At 42.6% G+C, this 13,594-nt stretch overlaps 1 protein-coding gene across 1 annotated transcript in view; it reads left to right on the forward strand.

Annotated features, from left to right (window-relative positions):
* Positions 1-787: 787 nt before the first annotated feature.
* dok4 (docking protein 4) overlaps positions 788-13,594 on the forward strand; it is an 85,874-nt gene continuing 73,067 nt past the window's right edge. Inside the window, exon 1 of the mRNA XM_041989605.1 lies at positions 788-920. The gene's annotated coding sequence lies outside the window, so the exon portion shown is untranslated. The remainder of the gene's footprint in view (positions 921-13,594) is intronic.

Raw genomic sequence — 13,594 nt, forward strand, 5'->3', positions numbered from 1 at the left:
CTAAGCTTGAACGTTAGCCTGTCCCCGAGCAGGCTGGTTCTGGTGCATCAGTTACCATGGTTACTCAGCGACATTCAAATAAGCCACGTTGATGGAACAGAACTCTGGATTAAATGAGCCAGACTTATCAAGGTAAACCCGGCTTTCCCTTCATCCAGCTTCGTGGAACACCCCCCTGATCCATGAACACTATCAGGTTATTACGTCCCTTCGTTTATAAATCCGCTGCAGAGGAAACAGTTTCACACCAGAAAAGGAAGATCAGAGAATTAGTACAATGGAAAGAAGACAAAGCTCCATCTTTGCCTGCAGATTTATTTATTTATTTATTTTATATAAAAATAACAAATGCCACTAAGCTTACAGCATTTTAATACTGAACTTCTCAAAAGCTGAACCCTGAATAGAAATAAAATCTGTAAATCTGACTCTGACTCAGATAAAGTGATGGCAGGTAAAAGTTGAGGAGACACAGAGGGAAGGACGGGGAGGACAACCTGGACGTCCTCCTGCTGGGTTCTGGTCTTTCCAGATGAAATGTCCTCCTGCCTGAGCTGTCGGTGGTCTTTCTCTTGCCGGTATTACGGTAGGAGGCGGGTCCGCTCGGAGCGTGGCTGGCCGCCGGGGCGTGCTTAGCCTTGTTGTCCTTTCTGGCTCCAGCACGGCACGTCACGGCACGGCCCATCACGGTACCGGGTGGAGCGTCGCAGACAGACAGGGGGACGGCGCGCGGAGCTGAAGGATTAAACAATGCGCGCGTGGAATTCCCGCATGGATTGTCGCGTTTGGATTTAGCTGCTCAGGCATCTCCAGCAGAGCCGGTGGAGCTGCTGCAGCACGAAGGTCAGGACCGGAGGACGGAGGCAGCGGGACCCCGCCCGGACACGGATTCCCCGCCGGGCTGGAGCATCTGTCAGGAGGTAAGATGGAGGTCTGGGACCGGCTGTGAAGACGAGGTGCTGGGGAACGGTGTTTCTGTTCAACCTGCGTCCTGGTGGGGAAGGCAGACTTCATCCTACCTCCTCTATCAACTCCTTTTTAGCCAAGTTTCCTTTACACACACTGTTTATCATAAACGGACTTTCCGTTAATTTATTCACATTAATGAGATTTTAAATGATGCACCATCACACTTATTACTTATTAATAATGACAATGACAACAAGGTGGTTTAACAAGATGCTGTTCAACCAGTTAGTTCTTTTAATGCACCTGAAATAATTATTCTGCATTTATTTATTTATCTGTATTTTATAAATACAGATAAATTCACATGTAAAAAGTTTTAGCTTCTCAGCAACACACACACACACACACACACACACATAAATATGTATATACATATATATATATTTATATATATATATACACACACACACACACATATATATGTATATACATATATATATATATATTTATATATACACACACACACACACACACATATATATGTGTGTGTGTGTGTGTGTGTGCGCGTATCAGTCTGATAATCTGTGGCTGATCTGATGGCTGAAAGAATCATTTAGATAATAGTGGTTAATGGACTGTACTTATACAGTCATGTTGAAAATTTTAAGTGGTTTTACATACGTGTCACATTCACCCATTCACACACACACTCATACAGCACATCTCTTGTAATTAATATCCTGCTGGACGTCATGATCTTTTTCTAAGTTTGTCCAGGCCAAACGAGGGATCGAGACGGGGTTACTACTCCCTGTGGATTCTCCTTGTTTGCTTGGAAATGTACCAAAAGCAGCGATAATCTATTTGTTTGATCCTCACAGAACAGAGTGATCCATACTTGTAGTTTTAGTGTGCCGGTGCACTTCTTTGGTACATCCTGTTACTTTAAAGTCTTGTTGTGTACGAGGCTGCTAATCCCAGTGAGAAATCTAAAGTTTTCTCCTGAGACTTCTGCCTGCCTGATAATGGAGTCCTTGTTTCGGAGCTCTTAATGAACCACTGCTCTCTGTTACCTCAGCAGCTATAAAGTCAACCTTCTAATAACCGAGGCTGATAATGCAGGAGGGGGGGCATTGAAGGTGGGATTACCAATCTGGCACATCGTTACTCAGATGAGGTGGGGTCTGTCCATACCAGCTGGTATGATGAGTGGAGCCCCCACAATGGGACTGTTTACACAGATTAATGTCAATAACATAAGTCATAAGACTCTCCATTGACCCCTTATTTAATCCAAGACTTAACCTTCAAACATCCCTTTGTATCCGTAGAAACATACCTGTTGGAGAATATTTTGACATCTTTAGTCAACACAGAGGAGTCAGCATGTTTTCTTGTGTGTTTTCTCTCTCCTTCCCTGCATATGCTCATGAATATTCAAACCTCAGTCTGTGTTCATGAAAGCTGTGTGTGTTTAAGTGTGTGTGCTGCTCAGAGCCTTAAATATGCTGTATTCTCTCTGGTGGATGAAGACAGAGGACATACAGCAGGGAGTCAGGTAATGATGAGGAGACGTTGGGGGATGGAAGGTAAATGAGGTGAGGAGTGTGAGGAAGAGGATGGAAAGAAGGAGGCGGGAGGCTTCTCCAGTATTTTTCCGGCTCTAATTTGCTTTGACAGCAGCTCCGTTGGCTCAGACTCTGAACAAGCTTCAGCACCGTGTAGAAAGACAGGAACACAAAGTATTCCTGCTGTCTCTCTAACACGACTTAACTGATGATGCTGCAGCCACCAACCTGCTGCAGTTCAGGAGGTTCACTCAACACTTTCACAGTAGTTCTTCTGCCCCATTATCTTCCTTTCATGAAAAGTCATGTAGCCACAAAAAACAGCTTTTTAATGTAAAGTGTGCTCATTCATTTCTTAATGAATTTCCATTTCCTGTTCCATCTGCTGAAAAGTTGCCATAGGAGGAAACTAAATGTTTTCAGAGGCAGCGTGGGAATTCCTTTTCCTGGCAGTTTAAAATGTGAATGTATGTGCATGAGTTACTGGGCAGCCACAACAGCAAAAATGACATGACCAGTCTGGCAAGTTTAATTTTTCCATTTCTCACATGAAAGGAAGCTGTTCGTGTACGTGTGGCGTATGCGTATGGTAGGGTTGACGCAGCTGACGCCGGTGAAAGGTGCACTCGAGCGTATAGTTATGCCGTCATGTTGCAGTTTCTTTCCACACAAATTCAGCAAGAAGCTCCACAAATCCGGAAGCACGTCATCACAAACCGACCAATCACAAAGGAGTACTTCCACATAGCTGCAAACGCATGGTGCACATCAGGTCTGGAAGAGGTGCACGTCAAGCCTACGCGGCGCATACGGCGGCCGACCTCACACAGAGTATAAATCCAGCTCAAATAGCGACGTCCGTTTCAAACGTCTCCGTCCTCATGCTTCCATGCTTGTTTTTGTTGCATTGGTTGTGAAGTCAGTTCCTCCACTAGTGGGCAGTGCTGAGTTCAGAGTTCACTCTGGCGAGCTGACGTCAGTTATAGATGTAGGACATGTTTAGCAGCGATAATGTGTCGCTATGAAGTTGTTTCCAACCACCCAACATGCCCTAAACATTGACATACAGTCTTACTTCAAAAGCTTGAGCAATTTCTACAGTTGTTGTCCTCGTCTTCATTCTTTTTCTGCTTTTTTTCTTCCTGATTGTCTTCTTCTTCTCTGGTTTGTTTCTTTCCCTGGTCACATGTCTGCAGCACCGCCCCCACGATTTCCGTCTCCATCTTCTGCATCAAGCGATGGATAGCTAAGCTCCCTGGCAACGGACCAAATTACGCTCGTAACCGACGCAAAGTCAGACGAAACTGTCCGTCTGCGTATCCGTCCAGCATAAATAGGCCTAAAGGATGGAGGATGCTGCTGGCGGAGGCCACTGATGATGTCACCATGACAGCTGACAACAATGATGTAGAAAATAGAAAGAGGCTTTAAGAGGATGGAACTTAATAGTTTTGGTAACAACTGATTAAAAAATGACTTTCCTTTTGACATTTGATCTCACTCTGCTTTTCTTGAAAAACTCTTGTAAAACCCACAAACAGGAGCATGAACCAGGTTCTCTCAACCGCCTGCTGTGATACATCGTGAGTGTGTGTTCGTCCTGCATAATTCCAGCTGATTACACGGTGCAGCCTGTTTGTAGCAGACAGTGATAATTAGGCCTTAAACAGAGCTCTGGTTTATGACGTTAACCCAACTTGTATCAACATGCACACATGCAGTGTTTGGCTCTGATCTGTAATTATCATGCACATTTGATAATTCCCCTGTCTCCTCTTCATCAGTTCATATTTAACCGTTCTGGGTTATTGGGTATTTTGGCCTTTTTAGAAAGCAACAAAAGGAGATGGAGGAGAAGAGGGTGGATGACAGAATACTGAGACACTGATGGTGCACAGATTGGTGTTATATGTCAGCTTTGACAGCAGGACGTGTCCATCAAGCAGTCATCCAGCTGCAGGCCTTTTTCCCTGCTGCCCGTCCCGGCACTAGGACAGAGAACCAGGGCGGGCGGTTGATCGCTGTGGGCGGGCCCCATTTATCAAATGAATTTTGACTTTTATAGGAGGACTAATTCCAGTTTAATAAAGAAATATCTCACCCATGTCGAAGCAGATTAGGTTTTATTTTTCCTCTAAAAACTTGCTGACACTAAAATTGGATCCAGCAGATATGAGATGTAACAGGACAGATTTAACAGAAAGTAGAATATTGAATTTATGAATAACAAAGCAATGCTAGTCATTTTAACCAATAATCAGACTTTAGAATTAAATAACAGACTGTCAGAGGTTTAACCTGCACAAGTTTACATAAGCTGGTCTCAGAGCAACTAGAGCTCAACCAAACTGATCCTGGTCCATTTTGTGCAACTTCTGCTCTAAAACATCAGGAAACATCTGCAGCAGACAGAAAACATACATACTGAACATTTAACTGTGACTGACTACTAGGGCTGCAACGATTAGTCGACATGAAAATAGTTGACAACAAATTTAACCGTCGACTATTGTCTGCAAAAAAAAACCAAACAAAAAAAACTACAGAGTGAGACATCGTCTTCTAATCCTATCTCTGCTGAGAGTTGCACAATGCACATGCTCACAGAGAGGGGAAAAAATACAGAGTGAGACATCCTCTACTTTTTTTTATCTCTGCTGAGAGTTGCACATTCGCAATAAGTCCACCAGGGGTAAAAAATGGCGGCGGACTAGGGCGCAAAACGGCGGCAGAGGACGTTAAAAGTCTGGGATAACTTCACGTTAAACTTACAAAATAAATTAAATACATGTGATATTTGTAAAGCGGACCTTGTGTACCACGGAAGTACGTCTGCAACGCTCGAACATTTAAAGAGGAGGCACGTCGGACTTACTTAACAACCTTTATTATTTTGTAAGTTTAACGTGAAGTTATCCCAGACTTAACGTCCTCTGCCATCGTTTTGTTCCTGATAATAGTCAACAGCTAAATTCAACTATTTTTATTGTTGACTATTGTTGACAACATCGACTAATCATTGCAGCCTTAATAAATATATACATGCAGAGACTGCAGCCCACGTCTCTGCTGCCATGTCTGGTCCTGCTGCAGCGGTGCGTCGGATGTAATCAGGAGAGAGCGGCTTTATTTATATCCATGATTAGAAGCCACGGCCTCCAGAAATGGAGGCTTCTAGAGGCAAGATGGAAAAGATGAGCCTGCTGACTGGATGGATGGATTTTAGAATAAAAAGAACATTGATGAAACAACATATCTGCGATGGACTGGCGATCTGTCCAGGGTGTACCCTGCCTCTTGCCTGGTAATTGCTGGGAAAGGCTCCAGCTTCCCTGCGACCTGAATTGGACTAAGCAGTGTAGAAAATTAAATATATATATAGGGCTGGATGAAATGGCCAAAACTTTTATCACAATATCTTTCTTAATTTCGGTCAATACAATATAATGCCGATATCAATATAAATAATATAAAAGCCTCAGAAAAACTGCCAAAAATGCCACAACAGATGCTGTAAAGTCTATGAATCTCCTCCAGTATAACATTTTAGAAATAAAAACTGTACACTAAATTAATGTTCACCTTTTATTTGTGTTTAGCGAGGCTAAATTAGCCTTCAAACAAAGACATTTGAAATCACTATCAAAAGTCCAATAAAACTTTTATTGTTCTCAATATTAATTTTTTTTAAATTTTATTAAGGGTAATTTGTTTTTTAATTATATTTTAATTTAAAATGATATTTTAATGATAATTTTATTAGTCTGGAACATGTCAACACTTTAACTTTTTAAATATTTTTGTCCACACTCTTCATTAAGAAACTGACGGTAAGCCAGTGCAGGATCCTCCAGCAGCAGCTTCGTACGTTTCATTTCCAGCCTGGTCATAAAACAGAGGTGAACGTCTGCTCTGAATACCAGAAAAAGTCCCTAAATTTGTGCTAGTCACTTTAAAAAAAGAAGAAGTTGTTAGAGGGGTCTGAAAACTCGCTAAATATATGTTGCTAAGTTGGCAACACTGAGGAATAATAAATTCCCAGCCAATCACAGTTGTCGTTTGTTTCCGCTCACACGCACATTGGCTGTCGTCGTCTTCGTTGGTGTTCATCTCCTTTTCTCGTATTGAAGTTAGTTGGGTCGACAAACCAGCAGATAATTTGTGCATCACTGTGAAGTACTGGGCTGAAGAGGGGAGCAGAAGTTTGTTAGCGACTAAATAAATTCAGTTATAACTACTACAAGAAAAATGCCAGCAAATGTATCGGTCGCCTTTATAGAGTAGATGAAAAATTCACTCGTACTGCCTCACATTTTAGTCACAAAATGCAACCATTTGGTCGCATTTTGGAGCCCTGCCATACTAGACTATGACACAGTTTGGTAGGATGCTTTCGATCACACCGCGGTAAAAGTTCACCAGGATAGCTGAAGATGGGGTTCTTCTTCAGTGTCCCCAGGAAAAAATGGCGCTGCTGAGCTTTCTTGACCAGGCTGGAGGTGTTAGTGGTCCAGTACAGGTCTGCCAATATGTGGGTCCCCAGGAACTTAAAGCTCAACTTCAAACCTATTGATTTGGACGGGTTAATGTGTGTCTCCTCTCTCTTTCCCGAGTTCCACAATGAGCTCCTTGGTCTTCCTGGTGTTGAGGAGCAGGTTATTTTCAGTGCACTACAAGTGCTGTACGTCTTCTCTGTAGGCTGTCTCATAAGCGTCGCCAAGATGATCACCAGGGTGTCGTCAGCAAACTTGATGATGGAGATAGATCTAGGCACAGGTCTGCAGTCGGGGGTGAAGAGGGAGTAGAGGAATGGGCTCAGCACACAACCTTGTGGTACACCAGTGTTGAGTGTGATGGTGATGGAGGAGGTCTGACCTAACATACTGTGGTCTGTTAGAAAGTCCATTATCCAGTTGCAGAGGGACGTGTTAGTGCACAGATCATCAAGTTTAGTGATTGAGTTGGAGTGGATGACAGTACTGAATGCTGAGCTGACGTCAGCAAATAGCAATCGTATGTATGTGTTGTAGTTGACCAGGTGTGTGAGCCCAGAGTGCAGCGCTATGGAAGCATCATCTACACTCCTGTTGCTGTGTTAGGCAAACTGGTGTGGATCCTATGTGGATCGGAGGGAGTTTTCCAGGTGTGTCAGGACCAGCCACTCAAAGCACTTCCTAATGATGGCTGTGAGTGCTACGGTGGTAGTTGTTGAGGTACGTTGGGTTCGGCACTGGCATGATGGATGTAACTTTGAAGCATGTTGGCACAAGAGCTTGGGCAAGGGACAGGTTGAAAATGTCTGTGAAGATCCCAGCAAGTTGCTCCGTGCTACTAGATCATAATGCAGCATTCATACAGCATCATTTCACCAAATGTAAGTAAATGTTTATTTATGTAGCACCTTTCAAAATAAAAATCACAAAGTCCTTAACAATGAAACAGAACACAAAATAACACAATAACACAGAGAACATAAAAACAAATAAAATTAAGTAAAAGCAAGTTTAAAGAGATGTTTTTAGCTGCTTTTTAAAAGAGATCACTGAGTTGGCAGATCTTAGGCTGAGAGGAAGGACTTCCAGAGGGAAGGAGCCTCTGCTGCGAAGGCTCTGTCACCTTTAGTTTTCAGCCATGTTGGTTTAACAACCCGCAGACCTTCATCACTTGATCTCAGGGACCTGCTAGGCACCTAGGGCTGTAGAAGGTCTCTGATACATTCAAGTGCTTGTTCATGAAGGGCTCCATAAGTTAAAGCCAGATTTTTAAAGTGTACTCTGTGATGCCCACCTGGGGGATAATATCTGTCTTTCCAAACTGTTTACCATATATTTTATTAAGAGGATGTAAAAGTCATAAAGCCACCAGATATGATGGCTGAAGTTAAACAGCCAATAATGATGAATAATACTAATAAAACCTGCAGGTGGTTCAGAGTTTTTCTGGTTAGCAATGAAATCAGCAGTGATTAAAGCTATACGATGCTGGGTTAGTCTAAGTAAACAATTGTTTATGAGCCACCGTTTTTTCCAGTCTGTGCCCCTGCATGGTCCCCCTTGAAAACATTTCTAGACCCGCTGAAGCATTTCTGCAATGTGAGGGAGCAACAGAGAAGCATCCACGTGTGAAACCATCATCCATGTATGCACAAATGTGGCCCAATGATCAACACGTCTGCTGGGCTCTCAAGCACGCTCAGCTGCTCACCCCTCACTCCGCTTCTTAGTTCTTGATCTTCAGTATTTCACAGCAGAAAAAGACACAGAAAGGTTTTATTGTCTTGATTGCTAATGATATTATTTTAATTATTCATAACCAAAAATCACGAGGGTCTGTGTATTATTGCTGCAGCACCAGTTTATATGGGTTTATGCTCAGCCTCTGCACATAAACCAGCTCAGTTTCCCCCTGCATGTATATGAGTCTTAATACAATATGAATGCTTAATGAGCACTCCGTTCATTAGGCATTCATATTGTTATGAAAGTAACACGAGTGTGTGTGCAAAAAACACACCCATCATTTTCAACTTAGTCATATGAATTTACATATTAATGCTGGACCTTACAAGGGGGGATGGGGGCCAAAGGAAGGACAGAGTAAAGAGAAGAGAAAAAGAGATAAGAAGAAGGAGACAAGGATACACCAGATGGAAGAGCTGGTGCTGTTGCTTTCTGTCCAAACAGGGAAAACCAGCTGCTACACCTGTAAGGAAACAGAAAACCACCGGCAACATCTGAAAACATCAGAGACACTGTTACAGCTGTCACCTGTTGAACTAAAAGCTGTTTTATACCCCGTGAGAAGCCAGAACTTTTTTCTTGTTCTCGAGTTCAAGAGAACAAAATGACGTCATTTTGCTCTCGTGGACGTGAATGGGCACAGCTGGTTCTCGAACCATCAACTGAGCAGAACTTTCTTCTCGTGGGGCTCCAGGAAGTGAAAGTGAAATTTGAGGTGGCTGCGGTAAACGCAAAAATGAATGAAGCGGAAAGTTGCGGCTTCTGCATTTCCCCTTCTGTAAGGCTGAACGGATAGTTTTAATGCACGGCTGATCGAGGTAATAAGAAAGTACGCAAATGTATACAACCCGCGGGATTTAAAGACATGGACACCGCCACATGCACAACCCCGCCCTTTCACCGACGAAGTTTCTCATTAAAGGGACGTAAGAATGTGCAGCAGTTACATTGGAATTGTGTATCACATTCTAACGTATAGTGCAGTCTAACATCTCACTTTCTCAAACACGTGTTGCAACAACGGTAGCTGCCGTGTGTCAAAAAGCCTCCACAACACCAAGTGTGTGAAGAGGTGAAGAGGTTTGTGATTTCATAAACATTGCAAACTGCATCATTTTGCATCATTAGTGTGAGTGTGTATAGGCTAAAAGAAAAAACATGTTACCATGTAGCAGCTAGCATGTAGCTACAGTTGTTACCAAGTGTTACCAAAGTGCTGATATTGCTCTATAACAACTATGATTCTCAGAACTTTGTGTGAATTTTTAATTGCAGTTTTATATTTTATTTGCAAACATTGTTTTTTGTGCTTTGTTAATGTAAAGCATTTATGAACTTGATTATCTTCCATATATTGTTTGTGTTTTTCTCTTTAATTGAACTCACCTGCTTCACTTCTCCACCTGCCTTAATCAGCCAGTAGGATTTTCTTTGGGCCTCCAGAGGCTGGGAGTCTCACAGAGAGTAAGACAGAGCAGAAGCAGGTGATGTCGAGGGAAGCAGAGATGCCACCAGGAAGCCGTAGCAGGTTTGCTTTGCAGCGCCACCGCCAACCGACTCTGTAGATAGACCTAAGACTTATTCCTCCTGGACACTGGACTGGAAGACAGGTGTTGTGTGTCCCCAGCTTGGTTTATTGTTTTCTACTTTTGCGTTGACGAGGAAAGATTAACTTTGGATCACTTGTCCATTTCCTGGTTTTGGTGTTCAGAAAACCCAAAGTTTTTGGTAGTTTTACTTTGGATAAAATAAACCCAGAACGAACTAGCCCTTACTAAAAGGTGAAGCGGATTTTCTTTTTTCTGAAGGCCTGACCAAAACTGAACTGAAGTATTATTTGAGGTTTTTTGTTTCCTTTCTCTTCTGAATGAACAGGTGAGTGGTCTCCAGCAGCTGTGTAAGTAGGTAAGTAGGGAAAAATTCCCCGACCCTCAGAGACAATATACAGTTTACATTCCAGGAATAAAGATGGTTGTCATAAAAAAATAAGTCATATAAAAAGTCATAAAGATTTGTAATTAATACTATTTGGTTATGTTGACATCTGTCATTGTTAGAAGGAATAAAAGATGTAACTTGATGTCAGTGCTGTATTTATTCTACAATAATGATACAGATGATGTGATCATCATGATCATTTGTTCTAAAATCATAGGAGTGCAGCAGAGGGACCTGGCTTCGTTCTGTAATAGTCAGATTGTCCAGAAAGTTGATGTGATCATCTTGTCATGCTTTAAAATGAGTTTTCCTTGCTGCCTTCAGGACGTTGCTGTTTTACCATATTAAGCTAAATCCTTTATCCCAACTGCTATTCGTCTTTTAAATTCTCTGTAATTTGTAAAGGTTTTTTATTTTATTTTTTAATATCTTATATATATATATATATATATATATTTGTTGATCACCAAGCTCTTCTTTTTGTGTCCTTCATACTATACTGTATGGTTGTATGTTGTGCTACTCAAATTAATTGCCCCCTGATGGGACTAACAAAATTGTCTGAGTCTAATCATTGAGCTGCAATAGCAATCTGACACTCAAGCATTGTGAAACTAGATGTATTCATATTTACACATTTTTTGCAGATTGCAAACTGAACAAAAGAGATTAATCTGCCTCCAAGCTGGTATCAGAATGTAAAGCCGATCCTGTGAAAGACATGGAGTACTATTAGTCACGACATGCACAATAGTTTTTCATGAACAGGTATGTGCACACTATCAGTGAGAGAGGCAAAGGTAATGAAATAAAGTAGTGGCATGTAGATGTTGGTCACTTACCCTGACCTGCTTCTGTATCAACTCTGATGTTGATGGAAGAAGTATCAGGAGCACAACACCGAGTGTTCTTGGACGAAAAGCCCTCTTCCGTGGCATCCCGGCTCCTCTTGCGATTCTGCCCCTCACAATCCATGATTGCAACTCCTGAATGTAAGCATAGGAATCCTAACACTTTCACATGCCAGAAGGCAGTGAAATGCAGTTGTACATGCATGCGAGGCTGTGCACACCCATTTACCACTAGTAAAAAAACAACAAGGTATTTAACTAAAAGTACAGTAGATATAAATATAAGCCACAGTGCCGTGACTGTGCAGTGATGTGCTGCTATACAGACTGACAGTGTATGTGTGTGTGTGTGTGTGAGTGTATATATTTATGGTGCAGAATATGAACCTTGTGACATGACATGTGACATGAGTTCATGAGAGTGTTTTCCAGCAGAAGGTAGGACGCGGGGCAGGGTCATTACAGGTTAGAGTTCCCAGCTCTGCCAGCCTGAGGGAAGAAGCTCCTCCTGAGTTTCTCTGTGTTCACCTTAATGAACATGAGATGCCGGCCAGAGCACAGCCAGTCCAACAGATTGTTGTTAGGATGATGAGGGTCTCATGATCCTGTTCGCTCTGGATGTTGAGGGTGGGGAGGGTTGTACCCATGGTACGCTCTGCTGACCTCAGCACCCTCTGCAGGGCCCTCCGGTCACGACCAGTACTGTAAGCAGAATTCTGGACTCGTACACTCTGGGAGCAAAATGTCTGACGCTTGCTGGCAAACATCAGAACATGATTCTTAAATTACTCCAGATGTATCTGATGGGAATCTAAATAAAAAAAGAAGGCTTAATGGATTACTGCAAAGACACCTGCTGTGAGAGGAATATGGATCCTACGTTTAACAGGGGAATTTCCCAAATGACAGCCAGCAATCTTCTGTTGGATGAAGGTGGACCAGGAATAAGGGTGGATCTCCCGAATTCCTTTCCTTGATCTCCTACTGAGGCAGGGTGGCCCGCTGCGGAACCAGGTCTCAGTTGAACGTCCACATAGTAGATCTGGTTCTCTCTCGCTGTCTTCCTGGCAAAGATGGGCTTCTGAGCTGTTTGTCAGTAAAACAATAACTCCAGGTGGTAATTTTCACCAGAGCGGTTTGAGTCTGTCACTGTCATAGACTGTATATAAGAAGATGGGCGGAGCCTCCGTGACGTCACCCGTAGGTTTCTGAAGAGCTGAATTGAAGCTCATTGGACGTTCCCACCGCCGCCATCTTGGCAGTGTTACATGTGTCGTCATTCCCAGAATATCCAAAAATGGGCAGAGAGGTGGAGCTGAGAGGGGGATTGAGAGCGTAGAGGTGGATGGTTGACACCCATTAAACTCCGAGCTGCCTGTTGCTAAGAGCTAACCGAGCTAACTCAGAGCTAATGTGAGCTAACCAGTTAATGGAGGTAGGCGGGCTAAAGCTAAGACGTGCTGTTAGCCGGCTAAAAACAGCGGTTGTGCTGCACTCTCCCTTCTTATTGGATATCTGTCAATCAAAAGGACACACCCCTGATTATGCCGAATTTCAAGATTAAATAAAATCCAAACGGATGAGTTAGAAAAAAATTCACCCCCCTCACAGTTGTCATGAAGGTAAACTTGATCTACTAATTCTAAAATGGATTTTTGTACCAGGCTTTAAACATCTTTATTTCTGCTGTGAAGTTGGTCTTTTTAACATGCGAGTCTATGGGGATTTGCTCTGTTTTGGAACTGCAGTTTTTTGCACTTTGCATAGGCTTCACATTTTACCTCTGGAGGTTGCCACTTGGCCCCTAAAGGGTTGGCGCTTGTGGTCAAACGTTTCTTACTTCACTGGTTCTGGTTTGCAGACTTTGGGCTGGCTTCCCAAAATTTGCCCAAAATGGGAAAAGGAATGAAAAGTCAAGAAGAATATCTCACACTGACAAAAAAATTATTTACATTAGATGCTTGGCAGCGGGACTTCCTGTTTAGGAAATCATCAAAAATAAAAACTCAGGGACGAAAAACAAATAAACGAAGACAAGGTGCCGACGGACATAACAAAAACGTAGTTTCTTCTGGTTTGAACTTTATGA

Source organism: Melanotaenia boesemani, chromosome 1 (genome assembly GCF_017639745.1).
Source record: "Melanotaenia boesemani isolate fMelBoe1 chromosome 1, fMelBoe1.pri, whole genome shotgun sequence".
Taxonomy (NCBI): domain Eukaryota; kingdom Metazoa; phylum Chordata; class Actinopteri; order Atheriniformes; family Melanotaeniidae; genus Melanotaenia; species Melanotaenia boesemani.